The following is a 27,653-nucleotide window of genomic DNA, read 5'->3' as shown; positions in this document are numbered from 1 at the left end:
TCTGTGTCTCTTCAGTGGGGAATTCAAGCCATTAACATTTATTGAGATAATTGATAAGTGTGGTACTTTTCTATTTATCTTATTTTGTGAGAGTCCATTGCTTAGTTTTATCTTTTGCATCAGTGTGGAGTTTAGGTTATGTTCTTTAATTTCTGAGTTCTTATTTTGCTGCTGATTCATTGTGATGGTCAGTGTGTAGAACAGGTTGAAGTATTTCCTGTAGAGCTGGTCTTGTTATGGCAAAGCAGTGTGTCAGAATCTTTGGTGATATTTGGGAAATTTTCTTTTATAATATTCTCTAGTATGGCTTCCATTCCTCTGGGGCATTCTTCTTCCCCTTCTGGGATTCCTATAACTTGTATTTTGGAACGCTTCATAAGGTCCCATAATTCTGACAGTGAACGTTCTGCTTTCTCTCTCTTCTTTTCTGCCTCTTTTACTATCTGAGTTATCTCAAGAACTTTGTCTTCTACCTCTGAGATTCTTTTTTCTGCATGGTCTAACCTATTGCTGATACTTTCTATTGCATCTTTAAGTTCCCTAATTGACTGTTTCAGTTCCTTCAGTTCTGCTATATCCTTTCTATATTCTTCATGTTGTTCATCTCTTATTTGATTCTGTTTTTGGATTTCCTTTTGGTTATTTTCCATGTTATTAGCAGTTTCTTTCATTGTTTCCATCATTTCCTTCGTTGTTTTCATCATGTGTATTCTAAATTCCCTTTGTGTCATTCCTAACTTTTCTTTGTTGGTGGAATCCTCTGCAGTAGCTATCTCGTGGTCCCTTGGAGGCGTTGTTCTGGACTGGTTCTTCATGTTTCCTGGAGTTTTCTGCTGATTCTTCCTCATGAGTGACTTCTTTTATCTGTTTCCTTGCCCTAATTTTCCTTTCACTTCCTCTTGCTCTTTAAGTTTCCATGCCTGTGGGCTAAGGTTTCGATGAGTCCTTTTGGTATAAGACCAGAAGTATGAGAAGGTTGAAAAGCAAGAAGGGATGAAAGAAAAAAGGAAAGAACGAAAGGAAAATAGAGAAAGGAGAGGGGGTGGGTAAAAGTAATATTGACAAAAAGAAGAGAGGCACAGAAAGATGGAGAAAGAGCAATATAGGTTTACAGTAGGGTACTTTAACACAACCTTAAAAAACCCTAACCTCTGGTGGTGCCCGGTTGGGTTGTTTCATTGAGGTCAGCAACTCTTTGCTAACCTGATCAGACATGGTACCCCACCTCCACCAAGCAGAGAGGAAAGACAAAAATGCTATAAATCAAACCAAAACAAGCAAACAGAAAACTTTATGGGATAAAATTGGGTGAAAAACCAAATAATAGGGGTAGAAACGCTAGCACAAATGAAGTTCTAGTTATTGAAAAAGGCAGCAATTGGAAATGGTATTCATACTAGAAAACTGGAGAAAGAAAATCAAAAATCTGTATGGAAAAAGTTGAAATTAAAAAACAAAACAACAACATCAAAATAAACAAAAAACAAACAAACAAAAAAAACCAACCAAAAACAAAGCAGTATATATATCTTGTTGAATATTGTCTGGGCAACAGGTGGTCTTTTTGGGTATGAGATGTTAATTACAATGCTGATACGACTGGAGGCCTCCACTGATTTCTCAGACCCCACAGGGTAGACACCCTAAGTCTCTCTTCAGCCCTCTTAAGAGGCACTTTAAGCTTCTAAACTTGCTAAGCAGAAGCTTTCCTAAGACAGTGCTTGTCGCTGGAATCACTGGTGAAGTGGCTATCCACTTACCCAGTGTGCCAAAACCGGTCTCACTCTGCCCCTGAGGGTTAGGGCTGTAAGACGGCTCAGACCCCGCCTTTAGGCTGTGCAGTCACTAGGTTACTAGGTCCCCCCAGACCCCCATCCTTGCTCTGCAACCCCTAGAGTGGACCTTGTTGGGGCAGTTCTCTCACAATGGCTCCCTGCAGCCCACAGCCAAACACTATTAGCTCCGTCCATCCGTGTCAGTGGCTCATTCTGGGGTCCCAGACAGCGCCCAAAGTTCTCTGCACTCTTGCTCAAGCTCTCTCCAAGGCAGTTCAACTGAGTGCCAAGACCAAAAACACCAAAACAGTTCACAGGTAAGGCTTTTCCAGTTTGCAGTCTTGCTGCTACTGCATTTACAGCTGTCGGCGGGATTAGACCGATCAAACACACGTGATTACTTGCCAGTTTTCCACTGTTTTTGTCCTCCTCTTGAGGTCCAGAAGTCTCTCACTGACTCCCTGTATCCTCAAATGGATGATTATAGACAGATCCCACCAGCCACAAATGCCTGGAGTCTTATCTCCCCAGACTCATGGTGCACAGGTGCAAGGAAGCTGTTACTCGGCTGCCATCATGCTCTCCACCCACAGCAAACAAATTATACATCACAACCAGGTGGGTTGCATCCCAGGGTCCCAAGGATTGTTCAATATACGTAAATCCATAAATATAATACATCACATAAACAAATTAAAAAGCAAAGACCATATGATTATCTCAATTGATGCAGAAAAAGCTTTTGACAATATCCAGCATCATTTCTTGCTCAGAACACTTAAGAAAATAGGTATAGAAGGAACATTTCTTAAACTGACAGAGGCCATCTACAGCAAACCCACAGCAAATATCATAGTGAATGGAGTAAAATTGAAAAAATTTCCACTCAGATCAGGAACCAGACAAGGATGCCCACTGTCCCCACTGCTTTTGAACATTGTAATGGAAGTCTTAGCCACCACAATCAGGCAAGAGAAGGCAATCAAAGGGATCCAAATAAGACCAGAGGAGATCAAATTTTCACTTGTCACAGACGATATGATTATATATCTGGAATACCCCAGGTAATCAACTACAAAACTCCAAGAATTGATCAAGGAATATAGTAACGTCTCAGGATACAAAAATAACAGTCATAAATCTGTAGCCTTTATTTTTTTTTTATTAAATCATAACTGTATACATTGATAAGATCATGGGGCATCATACACTCGCTTCATAGACCATTTGACACATTTTTATCACAATGGTTAACATAGCCTTTCCGGCGTTATCTAAGTTACTGTGCCAAAACATTTACATTCTACATTTACCAAGTTTCGCAAATACCCCTGTAAGATGCACCACAGGTGTGATCCCACCGATCCCCCTCCCTCTACCCACCCCACTCCTTTCCCACTTCCCCCTATTGTGAGGTTGTAACTGGGTTATAGCTTTCATGTGAGAGCCCCAAATTAGTTTCATAGTAGGGCTGAGTACATTGGGTACTTTTTCTTCCATTCTTGAGATACTTTACTAAGAAGAATATGTTCCAGCTCCATCCATGTAAACATGAAAGAGGTAAAGTCTCCATCTTTCTTTAAGGCTGCATAATATTCCATGGTGTACATATACCACAATTTATTAATCCATTCATGGATCGATGGGCACTTGGGCTTTTTCCATGACTTAGCAATTATGAATTGGGCTGCAATAAACCTTCTGGTACAAATATCTTTGTTATGTTGTGATTTTTGGTTTTCTAGGTATATGCCCAGCAGAGGGATTACAGGATTGAATGGCAGATCTATTTTGAGATCTCTGAGTGTTCTCCATATATCTTTCCAAAAGGAATGTATTAATTTGCATTCCCACCAGCAGTGCAGAGTGTTCCCTTTTCTCCGCATCCAGGCCAACATCTCTGGTCTTGAGATTTTGTGATATAGGCTAGACTCAGTGGAGTTAGATGATATCTCAAAGTAGTTTTGACTTGCATTTCTCTGATGATTAAAAATGATGAGCATTTTTTCATATGTCTGAAGGCCGTGCGCCTGTCTTCTTAAAAGAAGTTTCTCTACAAATCCCTTGCCCAGCCTGCGATGGGATCCATTGTATTTGTCTTGCTGATGCGTTTGAGTTCTCTGTGGATTCTGGTTATTAAACCTTTGTCAGAGATATACCCTGCAAATATCTTCTCCCATTCTGAGGGCTGTTTGTTTGCTTTACTTACCATGTTCTAAACTGTGCAGAAGCTTTTCAGTTTGATCAAGTAACAGTAGTGTATTTTTGAAGCTGCTTCAATTGCCTGGGGGTTTCTCCTCATGAATTACTCACCCAGACCAATTTCTTCAAGGGTTTTCCCTGCATTCTCCTCTAGTATTTTTATAGTTTCATGTCTTAAGTTTAAATCTTTAATCCAATAAGAGTCTATCTTAGTTAATGGTGAAAGGTGTGGGTCCAATTTCAGTCTTCTGCAGGTTGCCAGCCAGTTCACCCAGCACCATTTGTTAAATAGGGAATCTTTTCCCCACTGAATGTTTTTAATTGGCTTGTCAAAAATCAAATAGGGTAAGTAGCTGGATTCATCTCTTGGTTCTCTATTCTGTTCCAGATATCTACTTCTCTGTTTTTGTGCCAATACCATGCTGTTTTGACAACTATCGATTTGTAGTAAAGTCTGAGATCTGGTAGTGTGATTCCTCCTGTTTTGTTTTTATTTCTGAGTAATGTCTTGGCTATTCGAGGTTTTTACTGATTCCATATAAAACGAAGTATTGTTTTTTCAAGATCTTTAAAATATGACAGTGGAACTTGAATAGGGAGTGCGTTGAAATTATATATTGCTTTGGGTAGTATGGACATTTTGATAATGTTGATTCTTCCCAGCCATGAGCATGGTATGTTTTTCCATTTGTTAACATTTTCAGCTATTTCTTTTCTTAGAGTTTCATAGTTCTCTTTATAGAGATCTTTCATGTCTTTTGTTAGGTAAATTCGCAAATATTTCATCTTCTTTGGCACTACTGTGAATGGGATAGAGTCCTTAACTGCTTTTTCAATTTGACTGTTGTTGATGTATATAAAGGCTACCGATTTATGAATGTTGATTTTGTAACCTGAGACGCTGCTGTATTCCTTGATCACTTCTAGGAGTTTTGTAGAAGAGTCCTTAGTGTTTTCCAGATAAACAATCATATCATCTGCGAAGAGCGAATGTTTGATCTCTTCTGACCCCATTTGTATACCCTTCACCGCCTTTTCTTCCCTAATTGCGGTGGCTAAAACTTCCATTACAATGCTGAAAAGCAATGGAGACAATGGGCAGCCTTGTCTGGTTCCTGATCTGAGTGGAAATGATTCCAATTTAACTCGATTCAATATGATATTGGCTCTGGGTTTGCTGTAGATGGCCTCTATCAGTTAAAGAAAAGTCCCTTCTAGACCAATTTTCTTGAGTGTTCTGATCATGAAGGGATGCTGGATATTATCAAAAGCTTTTTCTGCATCAATTGAGAGAATCATATGGTCTTTGTTTTTTAATTTGTTTATGTGCTGAATTACATTTATAGATTTACGTATATTGAGCCAGCCTTGACACCCTGGGATAAAACCAACTTGGTTATGATGTATAATTTGTTTGATGTGTTGGATTCTGTTTGTTAGGATCTTGTTGAATATTTTTGCATCTATATTCATTAGTGATATTGGTCTATAATTTTCTTTTCTTGTTGGGTCTTTTCCTGCTTTGGGGATCAGGGTGATGTTTGCTTCATAGAATGTGTTGGGTAGTCTTCCTTCTTTTTCTACATTTTGTAACAGGTTGAGTAATATAGGTACAAATTCCTCTTTAAAGGTTTGGTAGAATTCTGACGTTAAACCCTCTGGTCCCGGGCTTTTCTTTTTAGGGAGGTTTTGTATAGTTGATGCTATTTCTGAACTTGTTATGGGTCTGTTCAACATTTCCACTTGATTCTGGTTAAGTCTTGGAAGGTGGCGTGCTTCCAAGTATCGGTCAATTTCCTTCAGATTTTCATATTTCTGAGAATAAAGTTTCTTGTAATATTCATTACGAATTTTTGTATTTCTGATGAGTCTGTTGTTATTTCGTCTTTGTTGTTTCTGATTGATGATATTAGAGATTTTACTCTTTTTTTCCTGATTAGGTTGGCCAGAGGTTTATCTCTTTTATTGACCTTTTCAAAAAACCCGCTTTTTGATTTATTGAACTGTTGTATTATTCTTTTGTTTTCAATTTCATTTAATTCTGCTCTAATTTTGGTTATTTCTTTTCTTCTACTGGGTTCGGGGTTGGAATGTTCTTCCTTTTCCAGTTGCTTGAGATGTCCCATTAAGTTGTTAACTTCCTCTCTTTCCATTCTCTTGAGGAAGTCTTGCAGTGCTATAAATTTCCCTCTTAGAACTGAATTTGTGGTGTCCCAGAGGTTCTGATAGTTTGTGTCTTCGTTGTCACTTTGTTCCAATAAATTGGCGATTTCTTTCTTAATCTCATCTCTGACCCAGCTATCATTCAGCATAAGGTTATTTAACTTCCATGATTTTGTATGAGAATGCAGATTCCTGTTGTTACTGAATTCAAGTTTTATTCCATGATTGTCCGAGAAGATGCATGGAATAATTTCTATTCCTTTAAATTTACTGAGGTGAGGCTTGTGACCTAAAATGTCGTCAATTTTGGAGTAAGTTCCGTGGGCTGATGAGAAGTATGTGTATTCAGTTTTGTTGGGATGAAATGTTCTGTAGATGTCTGCTAAATCTAAATATTGGATGGTTAGATTTAAATCTAAGATTTCTTTGCTCAGCTTCTTGCTGGAGGATCGATCCAACACTGCCAAAGGAGTGTTGAAATCTCCGACGATTATGGAGCTGGAGGAAATCAAGTTACTCATGTCTGTTAGAGTTTCTCTTATAAATTGAGGTGCATTCTGGTTGGGTGCATATATATTAATAATTGAGATCTCATCATGTTGCGTATTACCCTTAACAAACATGAAGTGACCATTCTTGTCCTTCCTTACTATTGATGGTTTAAAGCCTACTGTATCTGCAAATAAAATTGCAACACCTGCTTTTTTCTGATTACCATTTGCCTGAAATATGGATGACCATCCTTTCACCCTGAGTCTGTATTTGTCTTTTAAGTTAAGATGTGACTCTTGTATGCAACAAATATCTGGCTTGAGTTTTTGTATCTAGTCAGGTAACCTATGCCTCTTTAGAGGACAGTTTAAGCCATTCACATTGATGGAGAGTATTGATAAGTCTGGTGGAATTTTGGGTATCGAGTTTTTCAAAGGTCCAGTGGACATTTTTAATCCTTTCACCAGTGTGGAAGTTGGAGTTTGATCCGAAGTTTCTGAGTCAGTTTACTTTTGTGGTATAGGATTGGGTCGGTCATAGTGGAGGATAGGTCTGAGAATATCCTGAAGAGCTGGTTTACTTATGGCAAATTTTTTCAACATATGAATGTCATTGAAGTATTTAATTTCTCCATCATAGATGAAACTCAGTTTAGCTGGATACAAGATCCTGGGTTGAAAGTTTTTTTGTGTTACGAGATTAAAAGTTGATGACCACTCATTTCTGGCTTGAAAAGTTTCAGCAGAGAGATTTGCAGTTATTGTAATTTTCTTACCTTTGTACGTAATAGTTTTCTTTCGCCGGACTGCTTTGAGAATCTTCTCTTTCATGTTAACTTTAGTGAAGCTAATTATGATATGTCTGGGGGATGACTTATTTGGGTTGAATCGTGCTGGGGTTCTGAAGCTGTCTGCTATCTGAATTTCAGATTCTCTAGGCATGTCTGGAATATTTTCTTTCAGAATTTCATGCAGAAGGGCCTCTGTGCCCTTCAAGGCCACTTCATCATTCTCAGAAATCCCAATAATTCATATATTGCTTTTTTCTGAATTATCTGAAAGCTCTCTGACTGAGTGATCCATTTTTGCTCTCCATTTCTCTTTCTCTTTGAGAGATTGGGAGCATTCGAAAACTTTATCTTCAATGTCAGAAATCCTTTTTTCGGCTTGCTCCATTCTGTTGCTCAGGGATTCTACTGTATTTTTCATATCTTTGAGGGCTGTAAATTCTTGCTTCAGTGTGTCTAAGTCTTTGGTGGTTTTGTCTTTAAATTCGTTAAATTCTTGAGACAACTTTTGAATTTCTCCTCGAATTCCTAATTCCATTTTATTAATCTTGTCTGCAATCCAAATTCTGAATTCGATTTCTGACATCTCAGCCAGTTGTTTATGAATGGAATCTTCAATCCTATCTGCCGTATCTTTTCTTGGGGGGGTTGATCTATTCTTTTTATTCATGTTACCAGAGTTTTTCCACTGATTCTGCCCCATGGTTATTTTACTCCCTTTGAATTTTCCCCTGGGGCTTTATCAAGGGCCCATGCAGTGTTGTGGCCTGAGAAACTGGGGCCCTGTCTTGTGTGGTGGAGCTAAGTGGTTCTGTCTTGTTTTCAGCTGGTTTCTGTTCGATCCTATTGCAACTTCTACTCTGGCTTGAAGTCTCAGCTGTGTGGAAATATCAGCAATTTAGTCACCCCGCCTGCCCCCCTCTGACCCCAGTTGGAAAAGGAGAAAGAAACCTTTCTACAACCGCACACCCAGGGCACCACCTGAAAAGTCCTCAGTCTCTTATTCCAGTTCAAAAGGTCCAAATCAACTGTCTCAATCGGCACCTGTCTTGGGTGGGAGAGTTCAAGAGGTCTCTGGGAACTGGATCACAGGGGCCTGGTGACTGCTCTGACACGGCTCATCCCAGTGCAGTGTGGAGTCAGGAGGAGCCACCCAGCAAACAGAGCAGTCTGGGAAGGTTGACTTCTCCTTCCCCACTTCGCCCCTCCGTCTGACCCAGTCACTGGTATCTCTGCAGATGGCTAACCGCGTTGCCTGCAGTGAACAGACACTCCAGGGGTTTGCCCCTGCCTGAATCGCAAGGAAGTCTGCCAGGCCCCCGCAGACTGCCGCTATTTAGCAGGAGGAGATTGGGCCTGACTTCTTTGAGTGCTTGATGCAGGTGATGGGAAGGAGGTGTTCACTCAGGCTTAGCCCCGTCCCTGATGGATGCTGTTAACAGAACAGAACAGAACAGACAACTTTGCGGGGTTCTGTCTCTGTTCCTGCCGAAATCGCCTACAGGATACAGGCTGTTCTGAGTTCAAACGTCTTTGCTGCTGGAGGTTTGTGTCCTCTTTGCTGCTGAAGGTTTGCGTCCGATCACCTGTCTGGGTCGGCCCCGCCCTGGAAGCTTGTGGAGTTTGTGAGCAGTGTCAGGAAATCCCCCGCTCACCAGTGGCCTCCTCTGGTTGCCCAGGGAGACAGGGGGTGTGGCCTCAGTATATCCAGAAGTGAGCTGTTCTGCCGTTAAAGAAAAAACGGCTGTTGCTCTGCCTCCAGGGAACTGTTGCTCTGTTGTGGGCACTCAGCCGACCCTTTTCTCCTCTGTCTTGTGCCCCAGAGTCACCGCTGAGCAGCTGCAGTTTATGCTGGGTCCACACCCCTCGAGAGATCCCCCAAGAATCCGAACTCTTGGGGGACAGGCCCCCAGACCCTGATTGGGAGTGGCGGGGAAGCTAGAGTTTCATTCAGTTTTATGCCCGGCCATATTGTTGCCCACCCGGGGAGGGCTGCTGCACTGTACCGCAGGGAAGTGCCACCAAGGCTTGATTTCCCCTCAGCAGAGTGCCCTCTCCTCGCTCACGTGTCTCAGATTCAGCGCTGACCTGACGCATCTCAGGCACTGTGCACTCCCCTTGATAAATCACCCAAGGATCCGAACTCCTGTGGGATAGGCCTCCTGACCCCGAGTCAGAGTAGGCGCGCTCAGCGGGGAAACTAGAGGTTTATTCAGTTTTGTGCCCGGCCGTAATGTTGCCCGGGGAGGGCTGCTGCACCGCACCGCAGGGAAGAGCCACCGAGGCGTGACTTCCCCTCAGCCTGGTGCCCTCTCCTCGCTCGCGTGTCTCAGAGTCAGCGCTGACCAGTTGCGGCTCGGGCACTGTGCGTTCCGCTCAATAAATCACCCAAGGATCTGAACTACTGGGGGACAGGCCCCCAGACCCCAAGTGAGAGTTGGGGGGAAGCTAGAGTTTCATTCAGTTTTATGCCTGGCCGTATTGATTCACGGGGAGGGCTGCTGCGCCGCACCACAGGGAAGTGCTTCCGAGGCGTGACTCCCCCTCAGCCCGGTGCCCTCTCCTCACTCGGGTGCCTCAGAGTCAATGTTGACCAGTCGCAACTCGGGGACTGTCCACTCCCCTTGAGAAATCACTCAAGAATCCGAATTCCTGGGGGACAGGCCTCCAGACCTCAGTGGACAGGAGGGGAGTGTTGGGGATTCAGGGTTGCCGGCAAAGGATTTTTAAAGTTTTATTCAGTTTCATGCCCGGCAGGAGTTCGCCACGGCACCCCAGTAGGGGAGGTAGGTCCAATTTTTAGAAGGTCTCTCCCGTGGAGTGGAGTGGGAGGGCCTTTAATTTCTGCCCGTTTGTTTAATTGTGGGGCTCTTGAGCCGGTCTCATGGGGGAGGGGGACTCCTGTCTGCTTGGTGGTGGATTTTGTACCTTTTGTTTGCGTCCTTGTGATCACAGCTTGCCTCAGCGGTGTTGATGTGCGTTCTTCAGCCTTCTCTCTTGGTGTGGCTCAAGTCCACCAGGATACTTACTAAATTCCTGTCCCTTAACTCTCCTTCTTGACGGGAGCCTCTGTTTAAAGCTGGCTTCAGTCCGCCTTCTTGTCTCCCTCCCTCTGTAGCCTTTATATACACCAACAATAGTCAAGGGGAAAAAACAATCAAAGATTCTAATCCCTTTACAATAGTGCCAAAGAAGATGAAATATCTGGGAGTGTATTTAACTAAGGGTGTGAAAGATCTCTATAAAAATAACTATGAAACTGTGAGAGAAGAAATAGCTGAAAATGTTAACAAATGGAAAAATATACCATGCTCATGGCTGGGAAGAATCAACATTGTTAAAATGTCTCTACTACCTAAAGCAATGTATACATTTAACGCAATCCCTATTAAAGCACCTCTCTCATATGTTAAAGACCTGGAAAAATTAGTACTTTGTTTTATTTGGAAACAGAAAAAACCTCGAATAGCCAAGACATTACTCATAAATAAAAACAAATCGGGAGGAATCACGCTTCCAGACTTCAGACTACATTATAAATTGATAGTGATCAACACAGCATGGTACTGGCACAGAAACAGAGAGGTAGATGTATGGAACAGTATTGAAGACTAAGAGGTGAACCCAGACACTTATCATCATTTAATTTTCGATAAGCCTATTACAAATATAAATTGGGAGAAAGATTCCCTATTCAATAAATGGAGCTGGATGAATTGGCTGGCAACTTGTAGAAGACTGAAACTGGACCCACACCTTTCTTCTTTAACAAAATTTGACTCTCACTGGTTAAAAGACTTAAACTTAAGACATGAAACTATAAATATTCTTAGAGAGAGTGCAGGGGAAACACTGCACTCTCAACATCAAAAATACATTACTGGGATCTGATCAAATTAAAAAGCTTCTGCACTGCCAAGGACGCACTAAGTAAAGCAAATAGACAGCCCTCAGAAAGCGAGAGGATTTTTGCAAGTTATGCTACTGAGAAAGGTCTAATAACCAGAATTCAGAGAGAACTCATACTTATTACTAAGCAAAAAACAAGTAATCCCATTTCATTGTGGGCAAGAGACATAACAGAAGCTTCTCTGAAGAAGACAGGTGCATGGCCTACAGACACATGAAAAAATGCTCATCATCTTTAATCATCAGAGAAATGCAAACCAAAACTACTCTGAGATACCAGCTAACTCCAGTAAGAGTAGCCCACATCACAAAATCCCAAAACCACAGATGTTGGTGTGGATGTGGAGAAAAGGGAACACTTCTGCACTGCTGGTGGGAATGCAAGCTAGTACGTTCCTTCTGGGAGGAAGTTTGGAGAACACTCAGAGAAGTAAATGTAGACCTACCGTTTGATCCTGCAATTCCTCTACTAGGTGTATACCCAAAGGACAAAAAATCATTTGGCAATAAAGATATTTGCACCAGATTGTTCATTGCAGCTCAATTCATAATTGCCAAGTCATGGAAGAAGCTCAAGTGCCCATGGGCCCATGAATGGATTAATAAATTGTGGTATATGTATACCATGGAATAGTATGCAGCAGTAAAAAGTGGAGACTTTACCTCCTTTATGTTTACATGGATGGAGCTGGAAAATATTCTTCTTAGCAAAGTATCTCAGGAATGGAAAAAAAATATCCAATGTACTCAGTACTCCTGTGAAACCAATTTATAATAACTCACACTTGCATATGAAAAATGAAACACAGCTTTAGGCTATGATGAAGGAGGGAAGGGGAGGGGGAAGGATGGGGAGGAAGTGGGAGTGATAGTATGGGATAGTAGGGGGACCACAACTATGGAGCACATTGCAAGTACAAGTTGGTTCTATCATGTTTAGAACACAAATGTCCTAATGCTATAATTGGGTAAATGAGATGAAAGCTATGCTGATTAGTATGATGTAAGCACTCCAATTTGTACAAATTTTCAACACTTTGAAATGGGCATAAATGTTTTTAAGATCTATGTACAAAAGACTTAATAAAAAATATTATATACATTTAAAAGAAAAGCTTTCTGTGTGTTTCTAATATACACTGTGTGTAGATAAGCACTGTGTCCACGCCCTATCCATTGACTCCATCCTCTGTATCTCTGTGGGTATAGCTTCCTAATACATTGTTTTTAATGAGTCATCCCCTGCTCAAAAACCTTCAGTGGTTGTCTGTTTGCTAGAGGAAAGTCCGTCTGGCATTTAAGTCCTCCAGGGACTGGTTTCCTATTTTTTTTTTAAACTTAATTTTTATTAAATCATAACTGTATACATTTATGGGGTACAATATGATGATTTGATATACAATGTGGAAGGCTTAAATCAAACTCATTAACATAACCATCATCTCACTTGCTTATTTTTTGTGGTAAGACATAGTATACTCTTAGTTGTTTTGAAATGTATTCTTGCATTGTGTACATTAGGTGAGATCCCACCAAATACCCTTCTTCCACTCACCCTCCCTCAGCCCCCCCCCCCCCACTCTCGCCTACTTCTTTCTGGACTATATTTGTGTTTTATCATTTGTATGAATGTGTGAGTGATTACATATTGGTTTTTTTTTTTGTGTGTGTGTGTGTGTGTGTGTGTGTTTGGCTGGGGATGGGTTTGAACCTGCCACCTCCAGCATATGGGACTGGTGCCCTACTCCTTGAGCCACAGGTGCCGCCCTATATATTGGTTTCATAATAGTATTGAGTACATTGGATACTTTTTTTCTATTCTTGAGATACTTTACTAAGAAGAATATGTTCCAGCTCCATCCATGTAAACAGAAAAGATATAAAGTCTCCATTGTTTTTTATGGCTGCGTAATATTCCATGGTATACATATACCACAATTTGTTAATCCATTCATGGGTCGGTGGGCATTTGGGCTGCTTCCACAACTTGCAATTATGAAGTCGGCTGCAATAAACATTCTGGTGCAAATGTCTTTGTTGTAAAATGATTTTTGGTCATCTGGGTAGTTACTTAGCAATGGAATTGCCGGATGGAACAGTAGGTCAACTTTTAGTTCCTTGAGAGTTCTCCATCCTTCTTTCTGAAAAGGCTGTATGAGTTTGCAATCCCACCAGCAGTGTAGATGTGTTCCTTTCTCTCCACATCCATGCCAACATCTGCAGTTTTGAGATAGTTTCCTATTTCATATCTATCTATCTTATTATCTTCTTTCCTTTTTTGTGGCTGTTCTGTCTCAGCCAAACCGATACAATACTTGTTTCTTAAACCCCCAAATGTGATGAGTCACATTCTAGCCTGAGCTTCCTCCAAAGAATCTGTGGCTGGTCAAGGCAGAGGAGCCTTTAGAACAGTGGTTCTCAACCTGCAGGTCGTGACCCACAGGAACTATATTAAAGGATTTTGGCATTAGGAAGGTCGAGAACCACTGCTCTAGAATGAGGGTGCTCTTTGTGGAAAGACAAAATATTGGGATGTTTATTTACCTCACAGCAACATGGAATAATTATATTAACACTTACCAAAAATCCAACTATATATTTTTTGAAATTCTTTTTTTTTGGAATCCTAGCCAGAGGTTGTGTGTGGTGGCTCACACCTGTAATCGTAGCACTCTGGGAGGCTGAGTCAGGAGGATTGCTTGAGCTCAGAAGTTCAAGACTAGCCTGAGCAAGATTGAGACCCTGTCACTACTAAAAATAGAAAAACTAGCTGGGTGTGGTGGCTGGTGGCACCTGTAGTTCTAGGTACTCAGGAGGCTGAGGCAATAGGATCTCTTAAACCTTAGTGTTTGAGGTTGCTGTGAGCTATAATGACACCAGGGCAACAGAGTGATACTCTGTCTCAAAAAAAAAAAAAAAAAAAGCACAGCTAGGAGCAAACATGTCTATGAAAAGCAACAACTGTTTCCTTCTAATATTTGATTTACGTATTCCTTTATTTTGTTGACTCCTACAGATAAGGTATAGCAAGCAATCAAAGGAAGAACAACTTACATTTCATCTGCTAGCAGTTTGTTCTTGCAGGCTCGAGTCTGTATGTTGGGGGGTAGAAAACTGGGAAAACTCATCCTGCTGATGTCTTTGTTAGAAGAGGCCACTCTGGGGCCTCCACTCAGGTCCACCCATACGCCCCAGGGATAGGAAGGCTATGTTGTGTCTCCCCGATTGTAAGTCCTTCAGAGGTGGGGGTACGCCCTTCTGTTTTCTGAATTCTCCCCTCTGACACAGTGAGGGCCCTCCTGCCCATGCTCTGGGCTCACTGAGACCTTCCTTCGTAAATTATGGACTCCTAGACAAGATGGCTTCTGGGTCTCATTTTCCTCATCTGGAAAATAGTGAAAGCAATGCCTATTTCAGCTTAATGGCATAATGTTATTGCAAGACAGTTCTCTCTGGTCTATTGAATATTTGCAGGTTTTGTGAGCAGAGGCACTTCTCACAAAAACAGAGAGCTTTTGTTCCAGACTACCTTTCTAAGCATGTTTGTATAACTAACAGCCTTGGAGGATAGAGATAGAGTTTCCCTCCATAGCAGAGGGCAGATTTGTTTGCTGTCCTACAGTATAATAAAGAGAACATCTCCTTTTGGGGCAAAGGTCAGGCAGCCCTACTGCCCATTATACAAGATTTTGGTTTCTTAGAACTCTAAGCTTAGAGTTCTTCTCCTATAGTTCAACCCATTGTATGTGCAAGCTTCACTTGGCCTTCACTGTATCACATTCTACAAATTGGAGCTTAGGAAACTGAGACAAATGATGATGCTCTGGTTACCACTATTATTAGGAATACTTTTATTTTTATGTTTTTGGATATCACAGTCTCATTCTGTTGCCCCAGGCTAGGGTGCCATGGTGTCAGCCTAACTCACAGCAACCTCAAAGTCCTGGGCTGAAGGGATCCTTCTGTCTCAGCTGGAACTACAGTGCCCACATTCATGCTTGGCTAATTTTTTCTGTTTTTAGTAGAGATGGGAGTCTTGCTCTTGGTCAGGCTGGTCTCAAACTTTTGAGCTCAAGCAAACCTCCCCCCTCAGCCTCGCAGAGTGCTAGGATTACAAGCGTGAGCCATCACACCAGCTTTTGCTTACAACTATTAATTGTGAGTGATGAACTGTCTTTTGTGTTTGAAGCCTCTGAATAGCCATCTTGAAATAAACCAAAGAAGTATATTTTGGAGTGAAACAGTTTTCACAAGTAGAGTAAAATCTTAGCCTTCTGGTTTTTGAGAAATACATGTAAATCACTTAATGCAAGTTCTTGACATGTACACAGCAGTTTCTCAGTAAGTGGTAACTAAATGTGCAGTGATGACTGATGATAAAATGACAGAAAGATGCCATTAACTTGTTACCGATAGTTCCATATGTGTCTTCAAGCTCAAATCAGTGAGAACAAAGAATGAGGACAAGTGGTTTGAGTAAAAGGAAAGAGAAGTTTATTAATTTGCCAACAAATGAGGTGGACGGTAGACTAGTATCTCAAAGACTGCCATTTGGACTTCAAGCAGAAAAAAACAGGGCTTTATAAAAGGAGATTTTTGGCAGTTGGGCTGGGTCTATGTGACTGGGGTCACACGCTGTAGCTTTGGGCTATTGTTTAACTATAGTTGGTGGTTTCAGTAGACCTTATCTATTGTGATGAAGGTCACTTGTGATGAAGATCTTGTGACCCTTGGACAATTCTATTGAACCATCTCCTGTGGTTGAAGAAAACAACTAGAAAACAAAGAGTAAAGAACATTTTTCTGCCCCTTTGATTACTGGCCTCTGGGAAAGAATGCAGGTTTTAATTCGCCCAAAGGATGGAGGTTTTACAGAGACAACTGGTAAAACATTTTGTTGCCCTTTTTCCAACCTTTACCTCTCTTACAAACTGGTAATCTTTTTTCTTCACTCTTCTGGAAAATAAAACATAAGAGGCCTAAGAGTGACAAGTGGAGGGAAAATAAACAGAGACAGTCATGTTAAGGAGCCCTGGCCTATTGAGATGAACAGGCAACTTTATCAAAGGCCAGGAATTCAGCTTCTCAGGCTCCAGCAATAGTTTTCTTCTCCTACTTGTGTTGCTTTTGGACTTCCAGGTCTTAGAGAAGAAATAAGGTAGTGAGAGGGAGACAGGGGCCTCAGTGCAAGAGGATTTTTGAGAAACTGAACCTATTAGGAAGGATACTTTGGGAAGGATGGGCCATAGTCTTGGGCTCCAACATCAACTACATCTGGGCTGAGACTACACTGGGCCTGCCAGCAGGCTCATCCCCTACAGCAGTGGTTCTCAACCTTCCTAATGCCAGGACCCTTTAATACCTGTCACGACCCACAGGTTGAGAACTGCTGCCCAAGAGAGAAATCACCCCGCAGCTTCAATTATAAGAGGTGCTCAAGGCTCATTCCAATCCAATGGAATAAGTTCTACCCATGGGTGGTAGAAGAATATGGTGCAAGTATTGTCCCCAGAACTCAGGAGGAGCTTCTTGTGAGCACATGATGAAATCAGGCCTACTAAGGAGAAGGGCAAGGCATCTGCTCACCCAACAACCACCTTTGACTCATTCTTTGTTTTTGATGGTTCATATTAAAAAGAAATCTGTGTGTGACAATATAAAGATCTGCCTCCTCATGGGCCCATCTTTCCTCCCAGGAAGGGCTTCCTCCATTTCCCCTTTTGTAATATTTTAGTCTCATGTGCTTGCAGTGTAGCAATGGGGTTAGATGTCCCTACTTGTGTTCTAGTCCCACTTCTTCCCTCTACCTGCATGCCATGGAAAATTATGGAATCCCTCCGTGCCCAAGTTACCTCGTTACATAATAGGACTAATGCCGCCTGCTCTGCCTGCGTCTCCAGGACACAGAATCATCAACTATTGAATGCGTGTGATGAACCTAAGCACATATCAGGTATTAATTCTTTGTTCTCATGACTGGGTTCCCCCTGTTTCCTGACTTCCTCAAAGCCTCCTGGGTCAGTCACCTCTCCTAACCTCATAGTTCCTAGTTTCGTTTACTTCTTGTTCTGCAAAAAGACTTTAGGCAATCCACAAAGTTCTTGAAAACACCTCCCCCAGATTCTCAGATTCTCAAAAATTCTCTAAATAGGCTTTTTTTTTTCTGCATAAAAGACAGACTTAAAAGCACAGATACCCCAGTGAAAGGGGAAGTGGTGCCTGAATTTCCCATCCAGATCTAGATGACTCCAGATGTCCTTTTTTGTTTGTTTGTTTGTTTTTAAGACAGAGCCTTAAGCTGTCGCCCTGGGTAGAGTGCTGTGGCATCACAGCTCACAGTGACCTCCAACTCCTGGGCTCAAGCAAGTCTCCTGCCTCTGCCTCCCAAGTAGCTGGGACTATAGGCACCCGCCACAACGCCTGGCTATTTTTTGGTTGCAGCCGTCATTGTTGTTTGGCGGGCCTGGGCTGGATTCGAACCTGCCAGCTTAGGTGTATGTGGCTGGCACCTTAGCAGCTTGAGCCACAGGTGCCGAGCTGATGCCCTTGTTTTGAAGCTTGGATTGGCCTTTACTGGAGGGGAAAACAGCAGCAGTGGTATGGAGGTGGGAGCCATTCCTCAGCTCAAACTCCTCCAATGATCAGGCCTCATTCCCATTCACGAAACCACCCTTACTAACTGATGAAGTGGTTCAAGGCCACAGCTAGAGTAAGAGCCTCCAAACTCTGAAGACTTAGCTAAAATAACGATAATCAGTCACTGTCCCCTCATTTGCTTGGTAATAATCACTGTTCCCTTTGTTTACTTCATTACCCTAGAGTCATGCATGGTTGTTGGTTATTGTTGGAGGGCCTAGCAGCTACACACAAACTCTTTTCCCCTCCCCCTCCCTCTCTTCTCCTAAAACAAAGACAAGAAAGATCTGGCTACCCCCCCCCAAAGTTCCCACTGAAAGACCCTAACCTGACGGGCAACCTGTGGAATGTACCCACCCTCATGGCCCCATATAAAAGTGGTCTTTAACTGCCCTCTGGGTACAGACACCACCTTTGCACTGCCCAGGTGGGTCACTCTCCCTCCCTATTTAATAAACCTGGCCTGAACATCTTCTCTGTGGCCTCCTTCTTTGGGCCCACTGTTTATACTTTTCAGTTATAAAGATTCTTAACTTTCTCCATCTAGGTCATCACTTGTTTGCAACCTAAGGGTAATGTTTGAGATATCTTCCACGTCCTGCTTTCCAGTGACTGACCCACCCAGACCAAGGAATTGACTCTACTAGTCTTGGACCCTCCACCCAAGGAACTGCACTCCAGTAACTGACCCCCTCCCCAGACAGCAGCCCATACCAAAGGACTGATGGTTCTGCCCTGAAACCAGCCAATTAGCAGACCCTGATTGTCTAATCTTCTGCCCCATCAAACTGTCTTTAAAAACCCTGTCTCCCCAATTCTCAGAGAGGCAAATTTGAGAAATTTCTCCTGTCTCCTATTTAGCACTATGCAGAATAAACTCTTTCTCTTCTGTACACCCTGCTGTCCCTGGATATTGGTTTTCTCTTGGGCAGCAGCAGATGAATCTGGGTGGGCAGCAACATTCAGTTGAAAGGCCAAACCCATTATTATGGCCCCCATGGTCCTACATAATGATATCCCTGGGACCCCTCTGTCCTCATCTGCTCTTCTGCCCCCTTTCATTCTGCTCCCCCTGACACTGGGTTGCAGCTGCTCCTCCAACAAACCTGGTCTGCTTCTCATGCAAGGTCTCAGAACCGTTTCTCCTCTTCTCCCTGCAGCCATATGGTGTGACCTTCATCTCTTTCAGATCTTTGCCCAAATGTCTCCTCCTCAGGGAAGACTTCTCTGACCATCCTATTTCTTATAAAATTCAAGCTTCTTCCCTCTAGCCCTGCCACTTTCTGTCTTCTTTGGCTTATTTTTCTCCATAGCATTTGCCATCATCTTCCATGCTAAATATTTTATGTATTTGCTTATTATTTCTTTTTCCCATTAGTATGCAAGTCCCTTGAGGTTGTGGGTTCTCTATTTTGTTCACTACTACATCCTCAGAGTTTGTTTTTATTTTTTTCATCATCAGAGTTTAAAACAGCTCCTGGAACTTAGTAGGTGCTCAGTAAATGTCTGCTGAATTAAATGAATTAGCAAAAGAGTGAATAATGCACTCCTTCCATTTCCTTAACTGTGGGATCTGTGTGAATGATTACATGCCTGTGTGTGAATGTGATGGAGAGTCCTGGGGGAAAGGTCACTTTGGATCTCAAATTAGTGGGAAGAGGGAGAGTAGAGTCTCCAGAAATCCATGAATTACCCAAAGCAGTTCAGATGAATGAAAGAAATTATAGGGCAGTAGGCTAGAGACCAGGATTAAAGCTAATTTTTGCCTTTAAATGTTTGGGCAAGTTATTTAAAGTCTAGGCTCTCAGTTGTATCATCTGTAAAACAAGGATGTTGGAATAAATATAATAATCACTGAGAAAAAGTATATAGTACTTTATGGCTAAAATTTTTCTTTTACATGTATTATCTTTGAATCCTGTGAGATTGGCAGTTAGGTACATATAAGAGAACAAAACCCTTTTTTTAGTTGTTGCTACTTATAAACCCCTCACAGGACCCTCAGGAGGGTGAATCCTATAAGTAGAGGATCTTTTGTTGAGTAGGTGATAGGGGATTTGGTAGTGAGGAGGAAATTTCTCCTTTTCCCTCCAAGGTTCACTGAAAGATCAATCAACAATTAAGGCAGACTAATAAGAGAGAGAGGTTTATTTACTGTGCACACAGAGAGAATCACAAAGTGATTACCTAATATCCCAGTGTTGTCCAGAATTTGTTATACTCTCCTTTTAGAGGGGAGAGAGGTGAAGAATATAGGTAATTCTGTTTAAGGGCAATAAATGGTTGCTAGGGAGGATGAATGGATGGGGGAACCGATTGACTTGTAAATGATTCTCTTTACAAATTACATAAACCTGAGAGACAGATATTGTATTTAAAATGATTTGGGCCAGGTCTGGTTGCATTCTTGATCTTCCTTCCTGCAATATAGTAAACAGGGAAGGGAAGGGAAGTTGATTGATTGTTTTTTAGATGGGTCCAGGATGGGTCTGTCTGGGTATGCAGAGGGAGGGAAAGCCCCTTCCAAGAGCCTGTTGATCTCTAAGGGTCTTTAGTTCAAAATACTCTTTATGTCAAAGAGTCATATTTAGGGATGGAATTTTCTTTGGGAACAAGGACAGGTTTGAGCTTCTTGGGAGGCTTAAACTGCTTTACATAGAATCATCAGAGATACTATGGACAGGGCAAGATATGGGGGCAAAAATCAGGAGAAGCAGAAGATGGGAGGTGACAGAACAATCTACCTTGTTTCTGACACTTTGGCCAAATCAATTATCTCAGGAACACAGAAGTTGGTGTGGACTCTTAAGTGGAAGCTTCCAAAGGGGAGGAAACAGCCAGCATGTTGGTTACATGGTAGAGAAAGAAGAGCTAGTGATCCCTTGGGGCAGGGCTCTGGTCCTGAAAGAGTGGCTAGTATGGGCATCCTCACCTTTTCCTTTAATAATTTCTTAAGGATATGATATTGCCTATTTCCTCCTCCCTGGGTGTCACATAAAAAATCTTATTTATTTCAATTTTTCATCAGTTTATTATAATTAGACACTCTGCTGTTCTGAGCACAGTAATTGCATTAAGCCATAGAGAGCTTTCTTTGACCTGATAAAATTGTCATCATATTAAGAGTCATTAGGGTTGGAATGGAAGAAATCTAGAGCCTTTGCTCAGCACTTTGACTTAGCAATTCAGTTTTTTATTTTTCACCCTTAGGTAAAGGAAAAAGCACTTTGAACTCACTATTGGATAATTAGCACAAAGAGAAAATGGCATTTTAAGTATAATGTGGCGTGGTTCAAATTGAGCAAATGTGAACAAAAACTAACACTTTCATAGTCATACAAATTCTCTGCCACAAAGAATATTCCTTCAATTTAAAATGATAAATCCTGGTAATTATGAGATGATTATTCATTAAACCATTAATCAAACTCACATACTTTTTTTAAAAAAAAGTCTCACTCTGTCTCCTGGGCTAGAGTGCAGAGGCATCATAATAGCTCACTGAGACCTCAAATCCCTGGGCTCAAGTAATCATTCTGCCCCAGCCTCCCAAGTAGCTGGGACCACAGGTATGTGCCACCATGCCAGGCTAATTTTCCATTTTTTTTTTTTTAGTAGAGAGAGGATCTTGCTCTTACTCAGGCTGGTCTTAAACTCCTGACTCAAGTGATACTCCTGCTTTTGCCTCCCAGAATGCTAGAATTATAGGTGTGAGCCACTGTGCCTGGCCCAAATGGTACATACATTTGGTACCATCGCACACATAACTCTGTATTGGAATATTTTAAGAAAATATATTGCTGGGCGCAGTGGCTCACGCCTGTAATCCTAGTACTCTGGGAGTCTGAAAGGGGTGGATTGCCTGAGCTTTTCTCCATTTTCTTTATTTTGTAAAATTCATACATGAGTGACCTTTTGGAGGGTATCTCATGATTTTACCAGCCATTATTCAGACACTTATTCAGACATTTTCCATCTGAGATAGGAAGGTGTAAACAAAACCAAAATAGAGATAATAAAGATTTTAAAAGCTGGATGTCTTCTAAACAGCAGAAAATGAAGTCTAAGTTTGTTTGGTAGAATTCACAGATTGAATATGAGACACTAAGCTTTGCTTATGCTCAGCTTCATTAATGAAATTAATTCTGACATGGACTGGGCAAGCACCTTTCAACAAAGATTCCTTTTTCAGCAGCTTAGAAGCATTTGTTTGCATCCTTTGGATTATCTATATTCTCTTTCCCCTTAGCAATTTCCAGCTCACTTTAGCAAGTCATTTCATCCTTGGTAAAAGTGTGTTTCCAGATATATTGGGCACTTTTAAACCCTATTGGCTCTGAGGCCTTCTTTGAAGATCACAGTCAGTGAAAACATTTTTCTGTGGTAGACAACAATACAGAGAATGATGGGTAACTCTTAGAGCCAGTGAAATAAGCAGTTCATTTCCAAGTAGGTGGCAGATGGATGGGTCATCAAGATTAAAGGAGCATACTGAGAATTTTTAAAAAATGAAAACTTAATTAACTTCATTCTCCTGTTGATGGACATTTAGATTGTTTGCAGTTTTTCATTATTACTAATAATGTTGCAATGATACTTGTGTATGTTTCCCTGAGCCTATGTAAAGATTTTCTCTAGAATATATTTCCATAAGTAGAATTGCTGGGTCAAAGACCATATACAGGCCCTCCCAGACCTCTGGAAGAGCTGTGCAGGGACCCGTGATTGGCACCTGCCCAGAACTCTGTAAGAGCTTCACTGGACCTGTGATTGGCACCCTACCAGACCCTGGTAAGAGCTGCACTGGGACCCTCCTGGACCTCCAGAAGAGCTGCCCCACGACCCGTGATGGACACCCTCCCGAAACTCCCAGCGAGCTGCGTGGAGACTTGCAATCAGCACCCTCCTGGACCATGGTAAGAGCTATGCTGGGACCCTCCTGGACCTCTGGAAGAGCTGTGCCAGGACCCACGATTGGAACCCCCCCCCAGACATCCATAAGAGCTGCACCCGCCCAGACCCCGGTAAGAGCTGACCCGGGAACCGCTACCTGACCACCAGGCCACCCCATGCCCTGACCAGGAACTCTGGGAGCCCCGCAACCCCAGGTCCTCCCTCCTGTACTGTCCTTGTCTCCACACCAGCTGGCTCATCTGGCCGTGTGCCCTCCAGAGCCTTCCCTGCCTCTGCACGGAGCCCTTCTCCTGGTGAGAGACTGCTGGAGCCTGGGGCCCTCTGCGCCAAAGTCACTGGGCGCCAGGCACTCCCAGAACCATGTGCAACATCCCATACACTGTTGCTGGATCTGGGGGTGTCACACTCCAGAGCTGTTCCCACAACCAGAGCTCAATGGCTGGGGCAGCCCCAGAAGAGCTACACAGGGTCACTCCCTACAAAGCCAGCACCAATAGAGTGATCCCGCTGGGGTCTAATCTTGGAGAAACACCACCCCAACTCTGAGGATGGCCAGAGGCAATGGTGAAAAACAATCATGAGGCAAAATCAAAGGAAAAACTCTGGCAATATGAATAATCAGAGTAGACCAACTCCCCCAAGGATCAATGGGGCAGACACAACACAAGATCCCATGCACAAACAAATAGCTGAGATGTCAGAAACTGAATTCAGAATCTGGATAGCAAATAAGATCGAATTAGAATTCCAAGCAGTAACCCAAAAGATATCTCAAGAATTCAATGAATTCAAAGACCAAATGACCAAAGATTTTGACACATTGAGACAAGAAGTTGCAGCCCTCAAAGATCTGAGAAACACAATAGAATCCCTCAGTAACAGAATGGAGCAAGCAGAAGAAAGGATTTCTGACATTGAAGACAAAGCTTTCGAATGCCCTCAAACCCTCAAAGAGGAAGAGAAATGGAGGGCAAAAACAGATCACTCTCTCAGAGAGCTCTGGGATAATTTGAAGAAAATCAATATCCATCTTATAGGGATCCCGGAAATCGATGAAGTGGCTTCACAAGGCACAGAGTCTCTTCTCCATGAGATTATGAAGGAGAACTTTCCAGACATGCCAAGAGATTCTGAATTTCAGATAGGTGACAGTTTCAGAACTCCAGCAGGACTCAACCTGAATAAGAAATCCCCCAGACACATCATGATCAATTCCACTAAAGTTAATATGAAGGAGAAAATTCTGAAAGCAGCCGGACAAAAGAAAACCATTACCTACAAGGTGAAGAATATTAGAATAAATTCAGATCTCTCTGCTGAAACATTTCAAGCTAGAAAAGGATAGTCATCGACTTTTAATCTCCTAAAACAAAATAACCTTCAACCCAGGATCCTGTACACAGCTAAACTCAATTTCATTTATGACGGAGAAATTAAATACTTCAATGACATTCACATGTTGAAGAAATTTGCCACAACTAAGCCAGCTCTCCAGGATATTCTCAGACCCATCCTCCATAAAGACCAGCTTAATCCTCCACCACAAAAGTAAACCCACCCAGAAAATTTTGATTAAATTCCAACTTCCAAGGTCGCAAAATGATTAAAAATGTCCATCGGACTCTCAAAAGGCTTATCAATATTCTCAATAAATGTGAAAAGTTTAAATTGTCCTCTAAAGAGGCACAGGTTGGCTGACTGGGTACAAAAACTCAAGCCAGATATCAGCTGCATCCAAGAATCACATCTTACATTAAAAGACAAATATAGACTCAAGGTGAAGGGACGGTCATCTATACTCCAGGCAAATGGAAACCAGAAAAAAGCAGGGGTTGCAATCCTATTTGCACATGCAATAGGCTTTAAACCAACCAAAATAAGGAAGGATAAGGATGGACACTTCATATTTGTTAAAGGCAATACTCAATATGATGAGAAATCAATTATTAATATTTATGCACCCAACCAAAATGCACCTCAATTATAAGAGAAACTCTAACAGACTTGAGCAAATTGATTTCGTTCAGTTCCATAGTAGTTGGAGATTTTTTGTTTGTTGGTTTGTTTTGCCTTTTTTTTTAATTGTTAAATCATAGCTGTGTACATTAGTGCAATCAAGGGGTACAATGTGCTGGTTTCATATACAATCTGAAATATTCTCTTCAAACTGTTCAACGTAGCCTTCATGGTATTTTCTTAGTTATTGTATATAGACATTTGTATTCTGCCTTTAATAAGTTTCGCCTGTACCCATTCTAAGATGCACCATAGGTGTGGCCCCACCCATTACCCTCCCTCCACCCTAACCATTCCCCTCCCTTCCCCTTCCTTGGCCCTTTCATCCTAGTCTTGTGCTATAGTTGGGTTATAGCCTTCATGTGAAAGCTATAATTTAGCTTCATAGTAGGGCTGAGTACATTGGATACTTTTTCTTCCATTCCTGAGATGCTCTGCTAAGAAGAATATGTTCCAGCTCCATCCATGTAAAGAAGAAAGAGTTAAAGTCTCCATCTTTCTTTAAGGCTGCATAATATTCCATGGTATATATGTACCACAATTTGCTAGTCCATTCGTGGGTCGATGGGCACTTGGGCTTCTTCCATGACTTAGCAATTATGAATTGGGCTGCAATAAACATTCTGGTACAGATGTCTTTGTTACATTGTGATTTTTGGTCTTCTGGGTATATACCTAGTAAAGGAATTATAGGATCGAATGGCAGATCTATTTTTAGGTCTCTAAGTACTCTCCAAACATCGTTCCAGAAGGAACGTATTAGTGTGCATTCCCACCAGCAGTGTAGAAGTGTGCCCTTTTCTCCACATCCATGCCAACATCTCTGGTTTGGGGATTTTGTTATGTGGGCTACTCTTACTGGGGTTAGGTGATATCTCAAAGTAGTTTTGATTTGCATTTCTTTGATGATTAAGGATGATGAGCTTTTCTTCATGTGTTTGTAGATCATGTGTCTGTCTTCTTTAGAGAAGGTTCTCTTCAAGTCCCTTGCCTACCCTGAGATGGGATCATGTGTTCTTTTCTTGATAATCCATTTGAGTTCTCTGTGGATTCTGGTTATTAGACCTTTATCTGAGGTATAACCTGCAAATATTTTCTCCCATTCTGAGGGCTGTCTGCTTGCTTTACTTACTATGTTCTTGGCTGTGCAGAAGCTTTTTAGTTTGATCAGTTCCCAGTAGTGTATTTTTGATACTGTTTCAGTTGCCTGGGGAGTCCTCCTCATAAAATATTCACCCAGGCCAATTCCTTCAAGAGTTTTCCCTGTACATTCTTTTTATAGTTTCATGTGTTAAGTTTAAATCTTTTGTCCAGTGAGAGTCCATCTTAGTTAATGGTGAAAGGTGTGGGTCCACTTTCAATCTTCTACAGTTTGCCAGTCAGTTCACCCAGCACCATTTGTTAAAGAGGGGATCTTTTCCCCTCTGAATGTTTTTAATTGGCTTGTCAAAGATCAAATAACGGTAACTAGCTGGATCCATCTCTTGGTTCTCTATTCTGTTCCAGACATCTAATTCTCCGTTTTTGTGCCAATACCATGCTGTCTTGATCACTATTGATTTATAGTACAGTCGCGGGTCTGGTAGCATGATTCCTCCTGCTTTGTTTTTATTGGTGAGTAATGGTTGGCTATTTGAGGTTTTTTCTGATTCCATATAAAATAAAGTATTATTTTCCAAAATCTTTAAAATATGACAATAGAGCTTTAATAGGAATTGCATTAAAGTTATATATTGCTTTGGGTAGTATGGACATTTTAACAATGTTGATTCTTCCCAGCCATGAGCATGGTATGTTTTTCTACTTATTAACTTATTTAGCTATTTCTTCTCTTAAAATTTCATAGTTCTCTTTGTAGAGATCTTTCACATCCTTTGTTAGGTATACTCCCAAGTATTTCATCTTTTTTGGCACTACTGTAAAAGGAATAGTCCTTGACTGTTTTTTCTGGTTGTTTATTGTTGGTATATATAAAGGCTACAGAATTATGGGTGTATATTTTGTAGCCTGAGACATTGCTGTATGCCTTGATCACTTCTAAAAGTTTTGTATATAATCCCTAGTGTTTTCCAGATATACGATCATATCATCTGTGAAGTGTGAAAGTTTGATCTCTTCTGACCCTATGTGGATACCCTTGATCGCCTTTTCTTCCCTAATTGCAATGGCTAAAACTTCCATTACAATGTTAAAGAACAATGGAGACAATGGGCAACCTTGCCTGGTTCCTGATCTAAGTGGAAATGATTTCAATTTAACTCCATTCAATACGATATTGGGTGTGGGTTTGATGTGGATGGCCTGTATTAGTTTAAGAAATGTCCCTTTTATACCAATTTTCTTAAGTGTTCTGATCATGAAGCGTTGCTGGATATTTTTGAAAGGTTTTTCTGCATCAATTGAGAGAATCATATGGTCTTTATTTTTCAGTTTCTTTATATGCTGAAATACATTTATAGATTTACATATCTTGAACCAGCCTTGAGAGCCTGGGATAAATCCCACTTGGTCATGGTATATAATTTTTTGGATGTGTTGTTGGATTCTGTTTGTTAGGATCTTATTGAGTATTTTTGCATCAATATTCATTAGTGATATTGGTCTATAATTTTCTTTTTTTGATGGGTCTTTCCCTGGTCTTTCCTTGGTTTCCCAAGGTGATGTTTGCTTCATAGAATGTGTTGGGTAATATTCCTTCTTTTTCTATATTTTGGAAGAGGTTTAGTAATATAGGTACTAGTTCTCCTTTAAACGTTTGG

The sequence above is a fragment of the Nycticebus coucang genome, chromosome X (genome assembly GCF_027406575.1).
Source record: "Nycticebus coucang isolate mNycCou1 chromosome X, mNycCou1.pri, whole genome shotgun sequence".
Classification (NCBI taxonomy): Eukaryota; Metazoa; Chordata; class Mammalia; order Primates; family Lorisidae; genus Nycticebus; species Nycticebus coucang.
Note: the sequence above shows the minus strand (reverse complement) of the source record.